This window comes from Canis lupus, chromosome 12 (genome assembly GCF_003254725.2).
Source record: "Canis lupus dingo isolate Sandy chromosome 12, ASM325472v2, whole genome shotgun sequence".
Taxonomy (NCBI): Eukaryota; Metazoa; Chordata; class Mammalia; order Carnivora; family Canidae; genus Canis; species Canis lupus.
Window position 1 is genome coordinate 66,321,004 of NC_064254.1, and position 25,405 is coordinate 66,346,408.

Sequence of the window (25,405 nt, forward strand, 5' to 3'; positions counted from 1 at the left end):
GTCTCTGCCTCTCTCTCTCTCTCTCTCTCTCTGTCTCTATGAATAAATAAATAAATTATTTTAGAAAAATGTATTGACTATAGGGGTGCCTGGCTGGCTCAGTCACGTGGTCTTAATCTCAGGGTCATAAATTCAAGCCCCATGTTGAGCATAAATCTTACTTTAAAAAATGTATTAACTATGTATTAATACTAGAAGCACCAATGTTGTTAAAATGTCCATATTACTCAAAACAATCTGTAGATTTAATACAATTTCTACCAAAATACCAACATTTTCCACAGAATTAGAACAAATAATACTAAAGTGTGTATGGAACCACAAAAGACCCCGAATAGCCAAAGCAGTCTTGAGAAAGAAGAACAAAGCTGGAGGTATCAAATATCAGATTTGAAGCTATACTACAAAGTATACCAGTAGTAATTTAAAAAGTATGGTACTGGCACAAAGATAGACATATAGATAACATGGAACAGAATAGAGAACCCAGAAATAAATCCAGTGGTTTATTGATCAATTAATGGTCATAGGTCATTAACGGTCAGTTAAACAGTAACAGAGAAGGCAAAAATATACAATGGGAAAAAGACAGTCTCTTCAACAAATGGTGCTAGGAAAACTGAACAACATGCAAAAGAATGAAACTACACCACTTTCTTACAGCATACACAAAAATAAATTCAGAATGAACCAAAGACCTAAATTTGAGCCCTGAAACCTAGAAGAAAACATGAGCAGTAACTTCTTTGACATTGGACACAGCAACATTTTTCTAGATATGTCAAAATTAAACAATTGGGTTATAGCAAGACAAAAAGCTTTTGCACAGCAAAGGAAACCATCAACAAAACAAGGCAATGTACTGAATGGGAGAAGATTTGTAAACGAAAAATCCAATAAGGGGTCAGTATCCAAAACATATATATAAAGAATTTGTATAATTCAACACCAACACACCAAATAATCTAAAAATGAACAGAGAAGGAGCATCTGGGTGGCTCAGCTGGTTAAGCATCTAACTCTTGATTTCAGCTTAGGTCATGATCTCAGGGTAGTGAAACTGAGCCCCGAGTTGGGCTCTGCACTGGACGTGGAGCCTGCTTAAGATTCTCTCTCTCTCTTCCTCTGCCCCTCCTTTCTCTCCCCCACCCTCTCAAATGAATGAATGAATGAATGAATGCTTTAAAAATGAACAGAGGAGGGGTGCCTCGGTGTCTGAGTCAGTTGAGTGTCTTACTCTTGATCTCAGCTCAGGTCTTATCTCAGGGCCAAGAGCCCACATTGGGCTCCATTCTGGGCATGGAATCTATCTTTAAAAAAATGAGCAGAGGACCTGATAGACATTTTTCCAAAGACATACAAAAGGCCAACAGATATGGGGAAAGGTGCTCAACATCACACATCATAAGGGAAATGAAATCAAAACCACAATGAGATACACCTCACACCTGTAAGGATAGCTAAAATCAAAAAGACAAGACATAACAAGTGTGGTAATGATGTGGAGAAAAAGGAACCCTTGCACACTATTGGTGGGGATGCAAATTGGTGTAAGCACTATGGAAAATGGTATGAGAGTGCCTCAAAAAATTAAAAATAGAATTATTATATGATTCAGTAATTCGACTACTGGGCATTTAACCAAAGAAAATGAAAACAATATCTCACCTCCAAGTCCCTAACCCCTGACCACTTGCCCTGGGAAATGCCCATTGCCAGGTTATGAGCAGTCCTTTAAAGACATCCGTGACGTGAGGAACTAAGGCCTCCTGCCACTAGTTGTGTTAGCTTGGAAGCGGGTCTCTAGCTCATCCTAGCCTTCATGGGACCACAGTGCCAGCTATTATCTTGACTGCAACATCATGAGACACCCTGAGCCAGAACCTCCCAGCCAAAGTATTTTCAATTTTCAACCTCAGAAACTGTGTGAGATAATAAATGTTTGCTGTTTTAAACTGACATGTTTCGGGTAATTTGTTATGCAGCAACAGATAACAAAACAGATGCCTTAAGGTATGATAGCCATTTGGTGACCCCCAGGATGAGAACCACATTCTAAGGATGGTGGAGGTTGTTACTGATATAGTTGAGCCATCAGTTCTGGACTACCTACATTAAGATTTCTTGTCAAGGGAAATTTCTATCTGTTTAAGTCACTTACTAAAGTTTTCTGTTATTTGTAGCCAAACATATTCCTAACTGACATACTCAATTCCCAAAACCCAATTTCAGTTTCCAAAGGAAGGTTCCTTTTATTCAAGGATCTGCCTCTGCTCAGAAGCTCATACTTCTCCTATCTTCTAGAACCCAGCTATTCATTTTCTTGTATAGAAAAAATACCCAGGCTGTCCTGCAGACACTCCTGGTACTGAAAGGCAAGGACTAAAAGGACTAAGATTATCCCTTTCATTCAGAAAGCAATTACAACTATTTTAGTATAAAGCCTACTTTTTAAAAGATGACTCCCTTTGAGTACCCTTTTAAAAAAATGCATTTGGGGCAGCTCCGGTGGCTCAGTGGTTTAGTGCTGCCTTCAGCCCAGGGCCTGATCCTGGAGACCTGGGATTGAGTCCCACGTCAGGCTCCCTGCATGGAGCCTGCTTCTCCCTCTGCTGGTGGTGTCTCTGCCTCTCTCTCGGTCTCTTATGAATAAATAATAATAATAAAAAAATCTTTAAAAAATGTATTTGGCTATACTATAAAACAGAGAAGTCAGGAATGGACTGTGAACTGCATTATATAATCTACAGGGAAATAGGTATCTTGATGATACTCTGCTTTATCATATAGATTCTTGGAACATGTTTCAGCCAAAGAGCAGAAACTGGCTGTCTCTACCCTGAATGAAATACAGAAAAAGTAAGCTTCAGTTCCAAAAAAATGTCTCCTATAATCCCCACATCCCCCCTCTTAACTGCAAATCTCTCTCTAGATGCCAAAAGATGCCAGAACTGTAACGTATAACAGAAGGAAAGTTTCATTTGGCAGAGAGGTAAAAGTAATTTAGATCCAGTGACCTTGCTTTGTTTTTTCATTCCAAGTGTACAATTGCTCAGAGATAGAGGCAACACAGCCCCAGAAGAGGAAGAAAAATTACAGGAAATCCTGATCTACGTTTGTCCAAAATCATCAAACAATCTGGGTAACTGGTATTCACTCATATGATAGCTTTTAAGTTGTCAGCAACTCTTGGCAAATATAAGAATAGAAAGTAACATCAGCGACTGAGCTCTCAAAGGCTTAGTTTTCTTATGGGTCTCTTGCCCTTAGAAAAAGGTAAGGAGGGGGAGGACCAATGAAAGTAAATTTAGCCAGAAAGTAAACCTTCTGCTTTAAGAGATAATGTGATCCACGATACCAGGCACACTATATTTGAGGAAATATTAAGATAGGGTTTTCTAGAATTTATATAACTTCAAATATATAAAATTTGTAGATAACACCTTAACATTTAGCCAATCCAAGGAAGCTGTTTCTTAAAATGTAATTTTAGAAAAACTGCAGTTTAACTTCGAGATGTAAGAAAATTCTAGGATCTCTGAAAGCAGCTGGAACATACTCCTAGATTCTAATGGTAGTTTAGTTATAGTCAACCAGGCACAAAATGGTGTTCTGCAGAAATGTGAGAGTTGTTATTCCAATGATCAGATTTGCTTTTAAAGTTTACTCAATTGCACATGTTCAGAACTAATATGACATGGATTAATAAGCCTAGAATATAATATCTCTTTGATTCTAAAACATGGTCACCTCCACAATAACTACAACATATAAAAGGAGAACAGGCAGGCAAAATTTAAAATACTAGTTCCCATCTCACAGAGACCCACACAGCACTCTTTATACTTAGAGAAGCTGTCGTATTTATGCATTATTTTGCTTTTGATCTGTGGAATTTAGGATTAACTTCAGTTCTAATTTTTATCTCCCTTTCACTGCCCCACCAACCCTCCCAATAACTGACAATAACATATTGTTCTAAAAAGTTACTTATGATAATATTCCTGAGATTTTTCTGTAATTTGAGTGTGTCTTCTATTCACAGGAAGACAGGCCTAGACCATAACAATGAAAGTGAACTCCACCAGAGGCAGGACAATGTGAGTCAACTCAGGGACTTCCCCTTTGCTACACCATGGTACTCTTTGACCTACTTTGGTTTTATACAAGTCACCCCCTTAGTTCTCAGCCTAAAAACACCAGAGCTAGGCCTCTATTGAGAGCACTGTGCACTCATAAACAATAATGACAACATGCATACACATTTATATTTAGGAGTAAGCATCTAATCTGTGGAGAAAGCCAGGCTCTAAATAAAACATTAACAAATCTTAAATCATTGTTTTCCTGAAATATATTCTAAAACACTTAACAGGGGACTTTTAAGATACGTATTAGAAGAAATGTTGTAACAGCATTTTTAAACTAACACTTCACGTATGCATTCCTGATCCAGAGGAAAGCAATTACACCTTTTGTTTAAGGAATCTGTTTATAAAACTTGACAATTTCCAAATGCTAAGTCATTTTCCAATGGAAAAAGATACATTCTACCCTTTCTATGGATTAGTTCATTCAGTACAGTGGAATTTTATAAAGATTTTAGAAAAGCATCATGTGAAAATAAATATTAATGACAGTGAACTAATCTCTTTTAAGGGGAAAATCCCTTAAAGGCAAAGACAATTCTCTCCCTCCCTGCTTTTTGGGTCACAAAAAGCAGGCCATTAATGACTAAAATGAGTACAGCATCTGTAGGATGCTCCATTCTCCTTTAACTAAATGAGATCTGTACTGATTATGTCATTGAGCCACTAGTAAGTCTCTGAAAAATTTGTTACTGGAAGATAGCGATCTGTCCCCTAAGACAAGTGACCAAGAAAATCAGGAATAATCATAGGTTTTTCCTTTCCTTTTTCAGTGTCTCAGGAGGGCAAGTATATACTACACTCTAACCTTCCCTCCCAATCTTTTCATCAGAATAGAATGACTTCAAAATCAAATACATATAATAAGTGGTTAATTCAATAAATGTGTATGAGGCTTGATTTAATTTATAATTAAAATTGCTACTCAGAAAGTTAACATTTTGTTTAAAAATGCATTCAACTTTTGGAAATACTTTACACATATTATTTATAACTCAAATGTACACCTGATTTTCAAATGCACATAATCTAAAAGCAGCAAGTCTTTTCCAAATTAAAGCTCTCTTAGGAAAAAAACACATTGAACTAATATAGATACTTGTGAACCACATCTGATTCCACATATTGGACTTAAATAATTGAAAGGCTTGTTATATAAAGAAAAAAAGAGGCTTGACCAAAAAACTTTTTTTTCAACAAATTTAGTGACTTTGGAACTTTATAACATATAAAAGTGGAAAAATTTTTAAATTTTAAACTTTCAGTTATAAATATAAATTTATTTAAACAAAAACTAAATGGAACATATGAGAATTGATTTCGCCTAAATATTCTGCAGTAAACTTGATCTTCACTTTCCACTTTTAAATTAATCAATCTATTTTTTAGTTTTTACTAGGTGCCTCCTGATTGATGGAGAAATAAATGATGAGAAAGCCTGGCATGGTCTCTACCTACCTGAAGCTTTACTTTAGTGGAAGACAGACATTGATCCAAGAACCAAAAGTGATGAAAGTATGGTGCTTTGAAGAGTAGAGAGAATGGATCTAGTCAGGAAGGTCTGAGGCTGCTTACCTGAGGAAGTTACAACTGAGTGAGATTTCAAAGATGAGTAGGAGGAGTTTATTAAGTGAAACAGAGAGACGAGAAGCTCTTTCCAGGGGGAGGGAAAAGCAGGTAGAGAGACTTTCTAGTGAACAGTAAGCACTCTGAAGCACAGTACACTGGAAAAAGGAACTGCAGCTGGCCTGTGACCCTGGACCATTTGGGAAGAGTACAAGGAAGAGTACATTGCAAGATGTCAGGTCAGAGGTCACTGGCAGCCAGACCATGCAGGGCCTTAGAGGAAGGGTGACTATTCATTCTGGCTAACTCTTGTTGACCTGGCATCATAACCCATCTTCTCATAACAAATGTCCCAGTTTCAATGATAAATTAAGTGAGGCCATGTACAGAATTTTGTCCTTGCCTAAAACACCACTGGCAGTCATATAAAAGAATTTTAAAGCTGTGTGTGTGTGTGTGTGTGTGTGTGTGTGTGTGACAGAGACACAGAACAATAGCCATATTGCAACATTAATTTAAAACATGAAAGTAAATATACAATTGCTCTAGAGATCTCCCCCCCCCCCCCTGTAAACTCTGAAATGTACTTCATGGTTGGCCTCAGGGGAAAAAAAAGACATCTGAAATTGTGCTCAGTGAATGGGCAATAAAACCTTCCACCAGAGAGAAGCTGCCCTTAGGCGCTTGGTCACTGTCCCAGTTCCCCACTGCCCTTAGAGGTTGAGTGGGCTTCTGGCCTGAAGATGGGGGGACAGGAATATGTCTGTCAGCTGCGGTGGAAATGCATATACATTTATGTGAGATAGAGAAAACAACTGCCAGGATAGGCTCAAGAGTAATTGTTTAAAAAGAAACAGGCTGCAGGAGCTGTAGGGGTTGGGGGTAGGGTGAGAGAAAGTAAGGCAGAGAATGTAGAAAAGAGAAAACCTGAGGTGGTGGAAGGCCAGAAGGCTGCAGGAAGTAACAGACCAACAATGTGCCCCAAATTCCCCTTGGGCCTTACCCAGTATGCAGTTCAATGACTGCATACTCCAATGATGCAAAGGGAGGGGATGAAGGTGATATGGAAACGTTCATGAAGGAGATGATGGCAATCAAGAGAAAGTTTGGGGGACGACTGCTGAGGAATTGCACATCTTTACTGGAAACTCACTGTCATGACATTTAACAAATTCTTGAATCCTGAGATCCTTTTGAGATTAATACAATGACCACTACTGCTTTCCCTTTGCATTTCTCTGGCGTACCTTTGCTGATTCACTCTGTATCTGGTGAGTTTTCCGTTACATCTTCTTTTATTTTTTTAAGGTTTTATTTATTTATTTAAGTAACCTCTATATCCAACATGGGGCTTGAACTCATGACCCAGAGGATCAAGAGTGGCCTGCTCTTCCAACCGAGCCAGCCAGGCACCCCTTCTGTTACATATTCTAATCTGATTACCTTTCCACCCAGTTTATAAAATTTTCAGCAAGGAAGCTTTACTATATCTAGCATACCTATTTCTTTCAATTGCAATATTAACATCATTATGTTTCCTTAGTTTTAAAAAATTCATTCTTTTTAACCCTTCATTCCAATAACACTTAATTTAGTTGCTTTTCTGATGAATAAAAGATCATATAAACCCAGAAGCCTACAATCTGGATGTCCCACTGTTCAGCCTTATTCTTCAACAAAATAACTTGAACCTCAATGTCTCCCCATTCATCACAAATTCCCCTCTCATCCACAGAGATCGAGTCTACCTGGGCATAAAGGGACAGTTTCACCTTAACTGTGGGCTCTTCCGCACTGTAACCCAACTCATCTCCCTGGGCTCTCATGGCACTCTCCTTGCACAATGCCCACTTCACCATCATTGCCTAAAGCATGACTAATACGTAGCCACTGAGTGTAGAAGTTTACAAACATTTTGGAAGTAAAACAAACTACAGTATGTATAGAGTAAATCCTCTAAAAATGGATGCAATATGATTGTCCTCCAAATTCAAAGAACACAAGAACTAATGTAAATACTTCAAAGGGATCCATTTCATTGGCAGATTGTCATTCCAATGGCTATATCCTTATCTTTTTCCTCCCTCTCTCTAGACTCTCTCTTCCCTTGTTTCTCAGTACCTAAGTCACAAAAAATTCCCTCCCCCCATAACTGCTCTCATCTTGACTACTCACCAGAGCAGTTTATTTTGTAGCTTTCTTCTACCAGATTACCACCAAAGAACTACTCTTTTTACAACCCCGATCCATTAAGATGTCTTCCTAAATATAGGTATGCTAGATATTTTGTCTCTCCAGATCCTCTGACCGATTCTACCTCATTGTGTGCTTCAGAATGCTCACCCCTAGGGATTATATCATTGGGGTTCCCTTGCCATCCTGCTTATAATTAGGTTCTTCCAATGGGAGACACTAACAAATTGAAGGGCAGGAGGAAGAAGGTCAGGATATTCATTACCCCATTTTCCCCCTGCCAGGCTGTGGGCTAGTGGTGAGTATAATATTCCTCTACTGAAGGCCATAGACCCTGTTAGGCAGACAGCCTTCTTCTATAGCTGTAACTCACAGGGTTCCGGTAACTACTCCCAACCCTTGCCTCTTGAGGCTTGCATCTATTTAAGTGGTGATTTCAGGTAAGCCTGTTAGGAGACTTTTCTTTCTGGCCTACCCACATCACTTAAAAAGAAGCTGCAGTTGGTCCAGGCAAATGGGAGGGAGAGTAGATAGAAGTTGTCAGATAATGATAATAGCTAACCTTTGTTCATTCATTCAACAAATATTTATTTGGACATCTGTTTGTATATGCTACCACTGGTCTAGAGAGCCCAGCAGAGAACAAGGAAAGGTGTCCATCTTCATGGAGCTTACAATCTATAAGAGGTAGACAGAATCAACAAGAAAATAAATAATGTCAGGTAGTGTTTGAGACTAAGAAGAAAAATAAATCAAGATGAGGAGCTAGAAGGTAAGAACAGGTGTTATTTTAAACAACTGAGGCATATGCAAGGATAGATTTAGTGTTTTCTTTTGTTCACCACGTTAAGTACTAAGGCAGGCAACTGTGTTAAGTACCTTAGAGAGATAAAGGTGCTGTTATCTCAGTGACAGGAAGTGCTACTGTCTTGTTTTGCAGTTACTTAGCATCTCTAAATCTAAGAGATGCTAAGTAACTTGCCCAAGGTTAGACAGCTCGGCACAACCAGACTAGGGACTCTGGCAATCTATTACCTATATCTGTATTGATTAACTTTTACTGAGGAAAAGCACAACCCCAAAATCTGTGGCTTGCGTATGTATCTCCTCCTGCTTGTGTTACATGAGGACTAGAGCTCTACCATGCTCCCCTGGGCTCCTTGTGTTCTAATTCTAACATTCTTAAAGTGAGACTTTTTTTTTTTTTTTTAAATTTCAGAGGAAGAGATTAGTGATTCATCAGTTGCACATAACACCCAGTGCTCATTCCATCAAGTACCCTCCTTAATGCCCGTCACCCAGTTGTCCCATCCCCCCATCCACCTTCCCCGCAGCAACCCTCAACTTATTTCCTAAAATGAGTTATAGAGTCTCTTATGGTTTGTCTCCCTCTGTGATTTTTGTCTTATTTTATCTTTTCCTCCCTCCCCCTATGATTCTCTGTTTCTTAAATTCCACATATGAGTGAAATTGCATGATAGTTATCTTATATACTCAATGGAATATTAGCCATCAAAAAATGAAATTTTATCATTTGCAACAATGTGAATGGTACTAGAGGGTACTAGAGAGTATTATGCTTAGACCTGAATTTTTAAGATCTAGATTATCAAGTGTGGGTCTGCTAGTTTAGGACAAACATCACAAATAACTCAAGTACCAATACCATCAGACATACACAAGAGGGTCAGCAGACCAACAGAGATAAGCCAAAGTTGAATCAGTAAGATTTTCCTTTTGTTGGTTTAAAACTCCCAAATTTCCATCACTTAAACTTTTCTCTAAAGTTTAAGGAAGATAAGTTTAATAGTCAGTACGTCACTCTAGTGGTTCTTAATCTTTTGGGGTTATAATCTCTTTGATAATCTGATAAAACTTGGGCTCTTTCCTAAGAAAAATGCTCATTACTGTACACAATTTTGCATTCAATTAAGGGGCACACAGGCTCCTAGGAAAGACATAATCCTCAATCTGAGAAACCTTAAATTGTTGCATCTTCCAAAATCTCTGCTCTGAAAAATTCCTTCAACTCCCTGGAGAACAAGAGTGATTCTTTTTTACTAATTATTTAATTAAAAGACAGTTAACTCTAATTATTAGCATTTCAAACACAGTTTTGTTATCTAAAACAGTTCTATAGCGAGAAAAGAATAAGGGCCTAGCTATTAAGAACTACTTATTTCAGCTTCTCTAAAGGCAAGTTTTATTTATTGATTACCTGTGTATAAATTAGTCATCAATATATTTTTATTCTATGGTGGCTGATTTTCCCTCTATACTCAGTGGCTTACAACAAGAATGTCGTTCAGTACAACTCTGGTCCCTGAGAAATACAAGTATAATTCTAAATTATCTTAGGTCACATATAGCTTTTTTTTTTTTTTAGAGTAAGGTAAATTTGCCCCCACCTCCCCAAAAATCATGAAATGCATCCCTAGACTACTAAGAAATGATTTAAGGTTCTATATCGTTTTTAAGTTTCATAGTGTATTGCTGAGCTCTTTTTCTTTTAAGCAGAATACTACTAAAATATAAAACAACACAGGAGAGCAAGCAGGCAAGTAAAATAGTATCTTTTCTTTTTTGGTTTTACAAGATTTATTGAGAGAGAGGGAGAGAGTGTTCAGTGTATGAGCAGTGGCGAGGAGAGACAGGGAGAGAGAAAATTTATAAACTTCTGTGCTAAGCCCCGAGCCCCACACAGGGCTGGATCCCAGGACCCTGAGGTCATGACCTGAATCCAAACCAAGAGTTGGAAGCTTAACTGACTGTCCCAGGTGCTCCAATAATAACTTTTTTTTTTTTAATTTATTTATGATAGTCAGAGAGAGAGAGAGAGAGGCGGAGACACAGGCAGAGGAAGGAGAAGCAGGCTCCATGCACCAGGAGCCTGACGTGGGATTCGACCCCGGGTCTCCAGGATCACGCCCTGGGCCAAAGGCAGGCGCCAAACCGCTGCGCCACCCAGGGATCCCCCAATAATAACTTTTGATACATGTTACCCTAATGTTTCATAACTGAACCACAATCTGGCAGAGCTCTCATTAATACATATCCAAATTATTACAAGGCTAAGGCAAAGAGCTTTAATAGGACCAAAAGGATGCTTAAATAAAGGGTAGCTGTGTTTGTGACTTGATCTACATTACCTTGTAAGAGAGCTAAGATTATGATAGTTGACTGCAGAACCATTAAAAAAAATTGGTATTTTACACCTGAAACTAATATGACATTTTATGTTAATTATACTTAAAAAAAAACAGGTATTTAGTCAGTGTTTTTTCAATAAAAATGGTATTAGCATTTGAATTTAATAGATCTGGGAACAATTATAAATGAACAGGTAAATTTATATCATTTGTACTAACAAAATCAATAATAAAATATTCTTTAGTTTTGAAAGGCAGTATAGTGTTGAGATTAATAGAACAAACTGGAGACCAGATGCCTGAATCTGAATCCCACCTCCACTGTGTAGACAACGTAGGTGAACAGGGACAAAACAGATAACCTCTCTGTTCTTCAGCTTCCTCTTACTAAATGAGTTAATGGGTGAATGAAAGTATGAGAGGAAAAAAGTCAAAGTACTAGTAAGCTCTATGAGGGTAGATTTTTATCTTTTCTTCTAACTAATGTATGTAGAGCCTAAAAGAGTGCCTAAAGATAGCAGGTGCTCAATAAATATTTGTGAAATGACTGAGATTCTAATTCATATTAATATGGTGATTTCTGCAGGGATGGAAAAACTAAACTAGGTAAGCTCAGCTATTTAAACTTGTAAACTTTCCCTTTCTCTCCAAACTCCCTCCCTTAAAACAAAATGGAAATTATAAGTTTTCTTAAGTTGCACACCCAACTCTTCTCCTAAAGCCCACAGCACCAAAATAGTAAAAATAAACTAGTTTTCAGTTGAGCAAGAGTGCCATCTAGTGTTCATAAAAACTATAATAAACTGAAAATTTGGAGTAAATTTTCATTGTGTGATGTAGGCAAAGAAAAAAAACTCATAAATGCAAAATCCATTAGGAAAAAAATCTACTTTATCAACATCCAAAGTCTTTGAAAGAAAGGTAACTTTAAAGGAAATTAAAGAACTGCAGCTTTTAAAATTAGCATATGCCATTATTAGAACAATTCAGAGCGTATACTGAAGTTCTCTTTAACTTATGGATAACCATAAAAGTTATCCTCTTATCAATAGGAAGTGGTATTATTGGACTTATTTTCTCTTTAATGACATGTGTTTTTGGTTTTTATTAGAAGAAATAGAAGTACCCACTATAAAAATTTTGGAAAAATGTATTAAAACATAAACCATGGCCTAGAGATAACCACTGCTAGCATTTGGAGATTTTACATAAGTATATACAGTATATATATAGTGTGTGTGTGTGTGTGTGTATATATGTATATATATATATATATGGGAAAATATTTCAATTGTTTTTTTTTTTTTTAAGATTTTATTCATTTATTCATGAGACACACAGAGAGAGAGGCAGAGGGAGAAGCAGGCTCCATGCAAACGTGGGACTCGATCCCGGGACTCAATCCTGGGACTCCAGGACCATGCCCTGGGCTGAAGGCAGGCACCAAACCATTGAGCCACACAAGGATCCCCGAAAATATTTCAATTGTAATCAAATATTTGTCCAATACATTAAAAACAAATATGAGAAAATGATAAATGATTTTTTTTTAAACTAAACCAAGAGCTTTCCCTACAATTGAAAAGCCCTGGCCTCAAAAAAACAGTATTCAGTGGAGTAAAAAATTTTTAAATTGCTATCAGTTATGTAATCATTTTAATCAGGTTCTGCAATAGCCAAAATCTTTAAGGAGCTGAAGCTTATAAAATGAAAAAAGGTAAATTATTATCTATTCCCTCTCAGATACTACTAAATTGACAGGAAAGTATCCCAACTTTGGTTGGTTTGGAAGATTTGAATAAAAAAATTTGTACTTGCAATTATGCTAATCTCATTCATTATTCATTAGAGAACGCTCATAAGTTTTGGCCTTTAATTCCTTTTCTCTTCAAATCATAGGCACAACTGAGATGTGATTCATAGGTCATTAGTCACTGAATGATGAAAGATGTTTGCCACTTCCCACCTTTTAGACCAATGCTGTTTTCCTTCTAGCACAAAGAATGGGAAGCAGGGAATTGCCTAAGATTGCACAGGAATAATTGGGGGGGGGAGGCAGAAGCGTCATGGGGGACTGTGGGGATGAAAGAATATCAAGAAGCTGCTAGAGGCACTGGGCTGGCTGCTCCAACTGAGCCTTGGTGGGCCCCAGCCAGTGAAGAAGCCAGACCTGGGGAAGGGCATCCCTGGACAGACTGATGGTCTGAGGCTCCTTTAAGTGGAGAACGGTTGCAAAGTTGGGAAGCAGACAGACTCTGGGCTCATACTATTACCTGCTGGACCACAGTCTCTTTCAGGTCTTCATTAGGTTTCTGGGCATACAATCTAAATCACAACTTTCTTCACAGTGTGCAGGGAGGTCCACTCTGCCCAATCCCTCACTTCAGGAGATATGTTGTTGTGACAGGCTGTTTTAAAAATGATTCTCATTGATCCCTGTGCCTCCTGGTATTCACACCATTGTGTAATCTGCTCCTCCTCAGTATGGGCTGGATAAATGACTTGGTTCTAATGAGCAGATTAGGGCAAAAGTGATGGCATGTCTCTTCCAAGATCAGGTTATAAAACTGTGACTTCTGTCTTGCTGGAACTCTTTTGCTGGTTCTCTCTGGCTCTTCTCAGATGCCTTTTATGAAGATGCAAATGGAGAAATCCACATGACAAGGAACTGAAAGCAGCCTGCAATCAATTAGATTGCTCTCAATCCAAAAGCCTTCAAAGAATTGAATCTGGTCAACTGAATTGAATTCTATGTGTTTGGAAGCACATCCTTCTCCATTTGAGCCTTCAGTTGAGACCATGGCTCTCGCTAATACCTTAATGACAGCCTCATGGGAGATTGTGTAGCAGGGATCCTAGCTAAGCTGTAGTCAGATTCTCAACTCATACATATTGTGAGATAATAAATGTGTATTTTTTTTGAGCAACCAAATTTGTTATGAAGCAATGGATAACTAATTCAATTGGTAAAAAAAAAAAAAAAAAAAAAAAAAAAAAAAAAAGCTGCTCAAGGCCACCTGACTGACCGACCATACCCTGACAGTCTTTGCCACCATCCCCCAACTGTGGCAGTCTCCCCAGTTACTGTCAAGGCCTGTGCCCTGCTTTTCTTCTTGGCACAACTGGGCACTTCTTTTGTGGGTTTATAGGTTCTCCTTAGGTTCTCCTTAGTTCACCAGCCTGGTCTCTCTCTCCTACCCAAGAGCTTCTGTACCTTCAACATTGGAAATAACAGGGCATAGGGGAAAACTTCCTGGCTTCAGTGACCAGACCATCTTGGAATCTAAGTGCATGTGTGGGTTTCTAAGATAAGCCACCCATCCTATGTATATTAATTCTATTCCTTTTTGCAGTTTCTATTCACCATTTATCAACTGGTATAAAAATACTTCAGTATTTTAACAAGTATTGTAGTGCCAGTGAGTCCTGGCTGAGTATCAGTGCTGGTTTATGCTGTAAGATTAATTCCTCAGACAAGATTCAAGATCCTAGTTTTACTTCTTTTGAATTAGTTTTTAAATATAATTAATGTAATTTTTACAACTCTTTTGGACATCTCAATCTCTAAATTACGTGGTATGACCACGTAGAAACTGCCAAGCTGGAACTATTTATAATGCCCAACACCATAATGAGAAGGAGCTTTGACAAAAGTCATAGTTATATGTTCATACATGCACTGACAGATGGCAAAAGGAAAATAAAAAGGGGCCACAAGAGGAAACAAAAATGAGGCCAAACTTAGTTTGCAGGGAAGTAGAATAGAGCATTAATGACTTCCAGCCAGTCATCAGGGGCTTGGTTTGGGCATGCTGGAGATAGAAGGAGTGTATACTTGTGTAAACAGATGAGTTGAGGAGACAAGTTAATTATTACATTAAAATTTATATGCTCCATTAAGCTGTCTTTATTATCCTAACCCATCCTGATCTTTCTTTGCTCTGAATATAGCACTCTATATATCATATAATTTTTCCACACTTATTTTAAGTTATTTTTCAAAGTAAAAACATACCCTTGTTTCAAAAAAAAAAAAAAAAAAAAAAAAGCTATAGGAAAACAGATTAATGTTTAAGAACACAGACATTTAGGAGTCAGATATGCCTCCTGCCCTCCCAGTATTCACTACTTCAGTTATGTAAGACTCACCTCAGAGAATTGTTGTAGGTATAAAATTAGATAATGCAGAGAAATGGACCTTCAAAGAAAGTGCATAAACAGTTAGTATAAATTCTTCCAGAATGTGCATATAAACCCCAAATATAAAAAGGTGACAGTATAGCAAAAATTGAATTTTGTAGATCTGGTGTGACCAGAAAATGTCTTTAGTGGTTGTACCCCTTAGGCCTGGGAGCCAAGGAAAGCAGTATCCAGGAATACTAAAAGCACTGCTTCTTAATGAGAAAGCCTAGATTTTGAGAAGTTCTGCTTCCTTGGCCAAAGAAATCAGAAACCTATTCTAATCTTATAACAAGGGGGTGCATTCATATTTGCATGTTTGTTTTGCTTGGGGAACAGATCTTCCTCAAAACCTATAATCCACCTGAAATTTGCATGTTATAACCAAAATGCTTATAACAATGCTTAGCACATAGTAAGCACTCAGTAAAATTGAGTATTTATTAATAATTATTATAAAAAGGAAAACTAAAATTTCCAATAATCCTACTCTGAAAGAGAACTACAGTTAATAATTTGGTGCAGGTACTGCATTTGGTTCTTCTATCAGAAGTGGTGCATGCCTTTTCCCCCCTCTATAAAAATATACATATATTTGGCACCACTATAAAAATTTCCTTTCCACTTAAATAGATAATCTTTTCTAATATATTTCAAAAGAATTTTCAATAACTGTAAAATAGTCCTTTATAGAGCTATTATAATTTAATTAACCCATAATTTAACTACTGAGTATTCAGATTACCCACTTATATGAAAATACATATAGGTAATACATTTATATTCTAAATAGCACTACAGTGATTATCATCATACACAAATCTTTCAGATGATTCCCTAGATGTGGAGCCATTATGTATACATTCCTTTAACAACAGTTGCACTGTTGTCAACAAGTTATCATAAAATTTAACATTTTTAGTCACAGTCTTGATTTGCTCTTAATTTTTTTCCTCTACATCACTGATAAATTCTTAAGGGTAGTGGTTGTCTTCTACTGCTTTTTATATCCCCCACAGTGCCAGAACAGTGTCAGGCACAAAGAAAGATTCAAAATGAATTCTTACTTTAAAAAAGTATATTTATTTCAGCCTTAGATGGGGAGATAGAGGTCAATCAGAGGTGCTGTGGGGTTCCGGGGAAAACAAAGCAACCCTGTCATTAAGTATTTCAACAAAGGGAAAGTCACAAACTATCATTTAGTTTCATTCCAACCAATAAAAAGCATTTGATATAAACATGTACTAAAATAACAGAATATTTTAAGGCTTGACTCTTCACAATTTTCAACACACCAACTCCCAAATTCAAAGAATCAGCCTTTAAAAACTAATGTAGATTGGAATTAGACTCCTCTTAATTTTAATAATTACCACTAAGGAGATATTAATATAATTCACTGAAGAGAATAATAAAATAAAATCAAGATTAAAATATTCATTGTGTGTTGGAAAAGCCCAAACAACTTGGGGTCAAATTTTTGTTTAGAAAATTACTTTGATATGTCAAACTGAAGAAAGAAAGAAAGAGTTTGCCTTACATCCATCCATTCTCCAATACTCAATATAGGCCCAATTGTGCAAAGTTTATTTAAATCTTCAGCATCTAAGGAAGATGAACTAAACTTTTCATGGAGCATTTAGGAAAAAAGCAAATGGAATTACTTGTTAGTAGCTCTTACTCATTAAGGAAGTATAGTATTTAGATTTTCCATCTTCTCTGACAAGATTCATTGCCAAAATCATTTTGATTTATCTTGCTTACTAAACTTTTAGGGCACATGCCTTAGATATCAAAACTCTGACCTAAGAAGTGGTATACAAAATTATAGAAAATGCAGGCACTATTATGAATTTGAAAGTATTTTGTGCTTACCAGTATAGTTATGACAGGATTTACAATTAGAAAATATCAATGAAGTATTTTAAAATTTAATTTGCAACATACAGGCAACAAAGTTAAAACTACCTCAATAATTATGTTAATTTAAGTACATAATTCAAACTGAGTAATTTCTTAAAATCATTATATAACTTAAGTCACATCACAATTTTGGCAATTAAGATTAAGATGTCCCATTTTCATCAGATAAATGTTGAACTATGGAAAGGGTAAGAAAAAAGTACCTTTCTATACTATTTAAACATAATCCTTTATGGTTCCAATACCAATTTTCCACAATAATAGAATAAAAGAATCCAAAAGCTTTAAAGTATGCATGAAAGATATACAAACGGAAAAATGATTTCTATATGAGCTCAAACTAATGATAATCTGGGCTTGATTTCTAAGAGGACAATTGAGGCCTCTTTTCATTTTAGCTGTAAACAACTTGCTGTTATGACATGTAATGCAATACCATATTTTAGGAAATTTCAAACATTCACAATCCACAGGAAAAATACTCAACACTCCTACACTATTTTTTTTTTTTTAAGCCCACAATAGTGCAGTCTTTCAGCTACAAAGCCAAAAGCCAGTTAGAAAACCAGTACTTTTCCACTAGAGTTACTTATGGGGCGGGGAAGGGGATGTTTGACACTGCAAACGTTAGGGTCTAAAATAAGATCATTGCAAGGAGTTACTACAACACTCACACTGCCAGCACTGTCATGGCAACAATGAACTAGCTAGGAGAATGCTCTTTTAACATTCAAAGCTAACCTTGAATCTATTACTCATGGAAATATACCAAATTTTCTTTTAGGCAATTTGCTAAAGAAATCATCTTACTTGGTAATCTCCTGAAATAAAAATAAATTTTTCATATACCATATTTCCAAGATCACAGTCCAGAGTCTCCTTGGAATCAGCTGACATTTATAATGACAATATAATAAAAATTACACAGGACAATGAAACATGACATTTATCAGGTTCCAAAGGCAATTTCAAGATGGGTCAGGGTTTAAATAAAAATTTGGTGTGCAACTTACTAATGTCTAAGAATGTAGTTTCCCCTAAAAATACCAAAGTTTTACATTTCATCCTAAAGGAAAACTAATTTGGCACACACACACACACACACAAAAATAAATAGGGATGTCTGGGGGGCTCAGCAGTTAAGCATCTGCCTTTGGCCCAGGGCATGATCCTGGAGACCCGGGATTGAGTCCCACATCGGGCTCCCTGCAAGAGCCTGCTTCTCCCTCTCCCTCTCCCTCTGCCTGTTGTCTCTGCCTCTCTCTCTCTCTCTCTCTCTCTCTCTCTCTCTGTGTGTGTCTCTCATGAATAAATAATAAAAATCTTTAAAAAAATATTTTCAGGGATCCCTGGGTGGCGCAGCGGTTTGGCGCCTGCCTTTGGCCCAGGGCGCGATCCCGGAGACCCGGGATCGAATCCCACATCGGGTTCCCGATGCATGGAGCCTACTTCTTCCTCTGCCTGTGTCTCTGCCTCTCTCTCTCCCTCTCTGTGACTATCATAAATAAATAAAAAATTAAAAAAATATTTTCACTGCTAGGAGCCTTATATTAAGTTTTTATTCAGAGAGTGCAGTATAATGGTGAAAAGTATGGTCTCTGGAGTCTCAATGCCTGTGTATGAAACCTGCTCCTTTACTAGCTACAATACCTTGGGCAAGTTATTTAACCTATCTGGACCCTGATTTTTCCTCATGATAAAATAGGGATAATAATACCTACTCTTACAATGTGGTTGTCAAGACTAAATGAATTAATATATGAAAAGGGCTAAGAACTAGGCTTCCCATAAAGAATACCTATTTCTTACCACATTCAAAAGTATGCATTCTGCCAAACTAAAAAGATTAAAAGACTGCTGCAGATGACTTAAGATTACTTGGTTCCAATGCCATGACAGATTTTAAGGGGGACAGGCATGGCAGCTTAGGAGGAGTCCCAAAGACACATACCAACCACATGCAACCAAGCAAATTCAAGAAATCTAACATGGTGCAAAATCTCTTCTAGCCCCGTTACCTTTCTTGAGGTATCTTTTTGGCAAAGTATTTTTGCTCAGTTACTTTGTTTTAATCACATCTAGCTGTCTTAAGTGGGGCCAGTTACCTGGCAAGAATGAAGGGACTATTTTGGGAACTTTCAGTTTAATAATTTGTCAGGATCCCATGTGGGGAGCAGAGAAGGAACACGGATAGCGCAGCTCTAATCTTCTCAAGTAGACCTTCAAGGCTAGCAGTCCCTGCAGCAGATAACTTGCCTGAGTTATCAGCCATGAATCTACCAAGCATAGAAGATTCAGTTGCTTACTGACAACATTGGCATACAAGTCATGATTTGCTTTTCCTATATTACATGTCCCTGGAGATGTATTTGAAAGTCAAATGCTCACAAGTGGAATAATAGACTAACATGATATCAAGGGAGGAATCCAGTTCCCAGAAAGCTAAAGCTAAAACAGTATTTATAAAATCCTTAATTTGCTTCCTAGAGTTGTTTTTTCCTCTAGGGTGCTATCCTCTGGGCCAGGGAACCTGGAAAGTCGGTGAATATTTTTCTGGTTGCCCAGAAACTTGGGGTACCCTAAAAAGCATATCGTGCCAGGGGGCTCAATTTTCCATCTCTATTGCACTGTGGAGGCAGGACAGAATATTAATAGTTAACATTCACTGAGTGCTTACTGGATTCCAGTAAGCATTGCACATGTTACCTCATTTAATCCTTTCAACTCTGTGAGGGAACTGAGGTTTAAGGAGGTTATGTAATTTGCCCAAGGTCACAGAGTTTGGCAGAGCAAGACTTAAAGCCAGGTCTGACTAACTCCAAAGCCCATGATCTTGACAATTATACTCTGATCTTGTCCAAATACCAAAGCAAAGGCCTTGGCCAAGGACCTCTTCATACTTGACCACCTGGATGACACATGCAGCTGCCTACTGGCTCCCTGCTGGTGCCATCCTGACAATAGCAGAAGGGTGTTAGACTCCAAGGAGGAAATGGATGCTACAAATCTGCCATCACCACTACAGCAAATCTCTGAGCAAGCCAAACATCTACCTTGGGGCAGTGGTTGGTTAGAAGCACCCTGTGCTAAAGTTGGACATCAGCACTAATCAGCTTTTTAATGAAAATTCAATGTACAAAAGGCAATTAGGAGTGTTAATATATGTGGATACAAAGTGTGGGATATTAAAAAAATCCTGAAGTATAATGCCAGTTCGGAGTTTGACTCATTAACTAAACCACCTAAGACCAGGCTTATCACCATCATCATCACTGATATTTATTGAGCACTTACTATGTACTTCTACGCTTTACACACTCACTTAATTCTCAAAACTACCCTGAGTTTGGTATTATTATTCTTACCCTCATTTTACAGATAAGTAGTCTCAAAGAATTTATCCATAAATAAATTTGTAGGTAACAAAGTGCTTTACCAATATGATCTTTTTAATAATCAAATCATAAAGTAGATACATATGTAAATTTACAGATGAGGAAACTGAGACTACAGAGGTTTATTCATGAGCATATGTCTGGTAAAGAAAATCCAGTAAGATCTTTATTTTTTTTTTCCCAGTAAGATCTTTAAATTACTCTGAAGTAATATCTCTAGTCTTTATTTTTTTTTTCCCAGTAAGATCTTTAAATTACTCTGAAGTAATATCTCTAGTCAATGTGAGACTGTATGCTTAGAACAGAAAACAAAATAAGTCAAGAAATTTTTAAGCAGAATCATTATTAAAATTAAGTGAAACAGCCTTTCTTCTGACATGTCAAAAGGCAGATAAACATGGTGTTTGGCACAGAGAAAGTACACAACAAATACCTAATAAATGAAATGAGAAGAAATAATTCACAGGCCAAATGGTAAAATCTACACTGTCTCAAAAAAAGTTTAATTCTTGGGATGCCTGGGTGGCTCAGCAGTTAGGGTCTGCTTTGGCTCAGGGCATGATCCCAGGTCAGGGGATCGAGTCCCACATCGGGCTTCCTTGCATGAAGCCTGCTTCTCCTTCTATGTCTCTGCCTCTCTCTCTCTCTCTCTCTCTCTCTGGGTCTCTCAGGAATAAATAAATAAAATCTTAGAAAAAAAATTTAATTCTTTCTTATACTCAGAACCTCTGTCATCAACAAAACTGAATCAATACAGGTTATATTTTATAATTTAAGTCTGCCAATGCATACATTACTTGTTAGATGAAAAAGTAGACACATCTTAATTTGGTGAGGTATAATTTCTGTATCTTTGAGAGAACCCTGGTTTGTGAAAAAAGTCTCTCCCTATCACTTAAATCACTTTTTACTTTTGAAAGGCTTCTCTTAAATATGTCCTTCAGTACCACTGAACATATCACTCTACCACTATTTTGCAAGGCTTGGTCTTTATCACATGATTGGAAGAATATCTTGCTGTGTTTAGGCTATGAATAGCATTTGAAAAATTACTCAGTTATAATTATAGACAGCTAACACCTGCCAACTTGCTAGAAAATGAAATCATGTAAAATTTTAGGAGGAGTGTGCAATGCCTGTCAAACACTTAAGTATCAAAACAGTAAATGCTTACTTTGAGTGATTCTAACTAGACTTTACTGAATATTACACATACAATTGATGAACTTTTTAAATAGTATATTAACTTGTCAATTTAAATAATTTTTTAAGTTAAAACACTAATTGAATACTATTTATTTGTTTAAATGAAGAGTATTCATTTAATATGTATATATGAAAGTTGATTTGGATAACCCACAAACTTCACATCATATATTTTCTTTCCCTTTAGTATGGTTTAAAAGCTTAAGAAGTTTTAAGGTAATTTTATAATATAAATAATGTATAAATATTTCATAATAATAAATTATAATTCATAAATCTATGAAACTACCTTTTTAAATTAAAACTACCTATTTACCACATTAAAATGGGGTAAGAATAAAATATAAAACTAAAAATATCTCATTTTTCTAAGGTAGTGACATATTTCATTGTATTCTAAAAAAATTTTCTTATTTTGTTATATAAAAGAGATTAGAACATAAGACAGGTAATTGCTGTGTTGCCAAATTTCACATGAGTTTTTTTTCTTATAAATTGAAAAATGTCATAAACTGTGACAGTCTACTAGTAACACAAACTTAACAATAACAATGCCAACTGGAAAGATCCAATAAATGGTCTAAATTGTTACCCTACAAAATTCCTAAGTATTACCAGTGAAAAAGCTTTTTTAAAAAGTAAACATCTTTTAACCGACTTTTTAAAAAAAATACACAAACATTATGATAAATGTATGTTTATCAGCACTAGTTTAACTTGGTGTAGTAACCACAAGGAAAAAAGCAGCAAAGCATGAAATGTTCCCATAGTATGCCTATTTAGCTGAGGTTTTCACACTTCTATTTCTAGACTGCCCAATACCCCCAACAATACCATCATCAAATATTCTGAAGAACTCTCTGATGCGCCTGAGTACATTGTGCCTGCATAGAGTACTTGGTAATTTTATCAAGGTCAACGAAGATCTGACTTAACGTAATAAATGTGGTCTAGAAAAGTTTAAGTCCTATTTTCCATTGACTTCCATTTAAAAAGCAAGTATTTTACCATATGGCATGACAAAATAGACTGGTTTGAGAAACTGCGACAAAGAAGAGATTAAAATTGGTGGCAAAGCTCGCCTGGTGCTAATGTACCTCCAGCAGTACTTTTCATCCTTCCATGCACTTTAGGCACTGCCTCGCCCACGCCCCCAGCATTTCCCCTGTCCTTTCACAAGTTCTAAAAATGTCCTGATTTCTACGGTTCCTCCAATCCATGTTAATTTGCTTCCACATGAACACTGTCGGTTTTCAAATTTGAAAATCCTTTATGATTAAGACATGATACCAAATAGGACCTTTTTGTGTCAAAGTTTTAAATGTTTGTTAACACTTTATTATATGCAAGATTCCATGTCTACTTTCTGTCAGGTCAGCTTCAGCAAATCCATAAGCTGTTTGAGTTATTAATTTATTTTCTATTCAGATGGCTAAAAGATATCCTACAAATTTCTAATGGTCACCCACCCAAAGGAAAAAAATATAACTCTAAAAAAGAACAGCACACCTATTTTCTAATTCTTCCACTCCATGGATGATCTGAATAGCAGTTTAAGGACACAAAGTGTTTAGATGAGAAAATAATTCTAATTAAGCTGAACTATTGTTTTTCAGACAGTCCTTCCTGAAGTCATGAGCAACCCATGACCTTAAATTGGAATCTAATAAGCAAGAGTTTAACATCCCATTTTTCTACAAAACACTATATCCCATTTATAAATTAAACAGTGTGTTGAAAAACCCCATTTTTGAATTAATCATTTTGAGATTTTTTTTTTCCATGCTAGAGACCATCTGGGGCACTGTAACAGGAATTAAATATTTGAAATCTGAAAATTAAAAAGAGTATCCTTGTTAGTTTCAGTCTTTCTGAAAGTCAGAACAAAGGAAGGGGACAGGATGTATTTATATATTATAAAGAGGACACTGAGGGTAGATAGTGCAGATATGATTCATCCTGTAAGCCAGTGGGGTTAAAAAAAAAAAAAAAGATAAGCTATTACTTTGTCTGCAAACCATTTAGGGGAAAAAAAAAAGTTAATAGCTGCCTTCAGTTTCTTCACATTCTCCATCTAAAGAAACAGAGACAACCTGAGGGGAAATAGCATTCTCCACTGAGATCAAAAAGCTACTAAAGAAAGTGGTCAAAGGTAGGAATAAAGTCAGGAAGGCTTTCTCAAGGAAAGGGACTGAGTTCTCAGCATGTTAGTAAAATAAGAAATGCCAGAAAATAATGGATATAGAAGAAAGATAGTATAAATACTGAAAGAAGACTCTCATATTTGCTGTGGCTAGGAGCAGCAGTGAATTTGGTTGAGATGCACCACCTAAAACTTTTGGCTTTGACTACATATAGCAGTAAAAAAGAAATCAAAACAATTTAAAAGGCCAAATCTGCTTCTAGAATGTTCCTAATCTCATGTTACATTTTATAGCATCATTATAAATTATGTTTCTAACCTAATATAATCTAAATTATAACTAGACCAAAACAATATTTTACCTAGTGAGATATTAGATCAGTTCTAATATAGTAGCCTCTGAATAAACTTGACTGCTTTCCGTCCCCCTTCTTCCTCACCAATAGAAATTTTTTTGTTCAAGTGATGGGGGTGTCCTGGCTGTCAGGGGCTAAATGCAGATTAGTCCAAACCAAAATGAGAAACGCCCAATATCCTTGCCAATGACTAGCTTAGAAAAGGGCATGTGACTCAACCCTAGTCAATAAAAACTGACAGAAGTCGGCTAGAGGCTATGAAAAAAACCTTTCTTCCCTGATAGACACAAGTGAAAAAAACCTTCTTCTCTGTTGTAGATGGGTCATGACTGCACATGGAACCTGGAACTGTTGAGGCAACCTTTTCGCCATGAGTAGAAATAGTACTTGCTATGCTGAGGAAAGGAAAGCAGAAAGATAGAAGGTAAACAAAAAGGTAATGTACTTCGGTAATGAACCAATCAACCAACCTTGAAATTGCCCAACCTCAATATTTATTATGCTAAATAATAAATCTCTTATTGTTAAACCTACAAACTATGTATTACCCAAACTGGATAGCAAATGGATACTCTAACTACAACTCTTAAAAACTGAAATGTGCATCATACCCATTTCTCCTTGGGTGGGGGATAACAATTACTTCACTAAATGAAAGTCTCCTCCACCCCACTTAACAAAGATATATTACTATTTGTTACTTATTCTAAATTTTCTAAAGCCAAATTACTTTCAGATAGTGTTAATTGCTGGCAAGCTTATAAGAAATTTTAACAGTTTTCCTTTTTCACAGTACAGAAATGAAAATGATCAAATGACCATTCTTAGAAAAGTACTTGACTATTTTGAACACTCATAATCTTTTGATGAATATCACACAGTCACATTCCTCCCTTAATTATATGCATCATAAAGACTACAATTCATCCATAGACTATACTAATGTATCCAACCAGTTTTAATACATCTGTTCCTTTGTTTAGAGAATCAAACATATCAAAAAGGTATTAAGAGATTTAGAACAACAACAAATCCAGCATAAATAAAGCCTACTATGAGAATAGAAGACCTTCCTCAAAAGCAGGGAACGGTCTTATTGATTTTCCAGTCCACCGTACAGTGCCTGGCACAGAACAGTTCTCAAAAG

At 36.6% G+C, this 25,405-nt stretch overlaps 1 protein-coding gene and 1 long non-coding RNA gene across 2 annotated transcripts in view; both read right to left on the reverse strand.

Annotated features, from left to right (window-relative positions):
• Nucleotides 1-25,405, reverse strand: part of SESN1 (sestrin 1) — a 98,872-nt gene that overhangs the window by 68,597 nt on the left and 4,870 nt on the right. The gene's annotated exons all lie outside the window — the stretch shown is intronic.
• LOC112658728 (uncharacterized) lies at nt 494-24,612 on the reverse strand. Its single transcript, XR_007401349.1, has 3 exons — nt 24,560-24,612; nt 15,206-15,254; nt 494-13,735 (listed from the first exon to the last, which is right to left on the reverse strand). It is a non-coding gene; the product is annotated as an uncharacterized LOC112658728 (long non-coding RNA).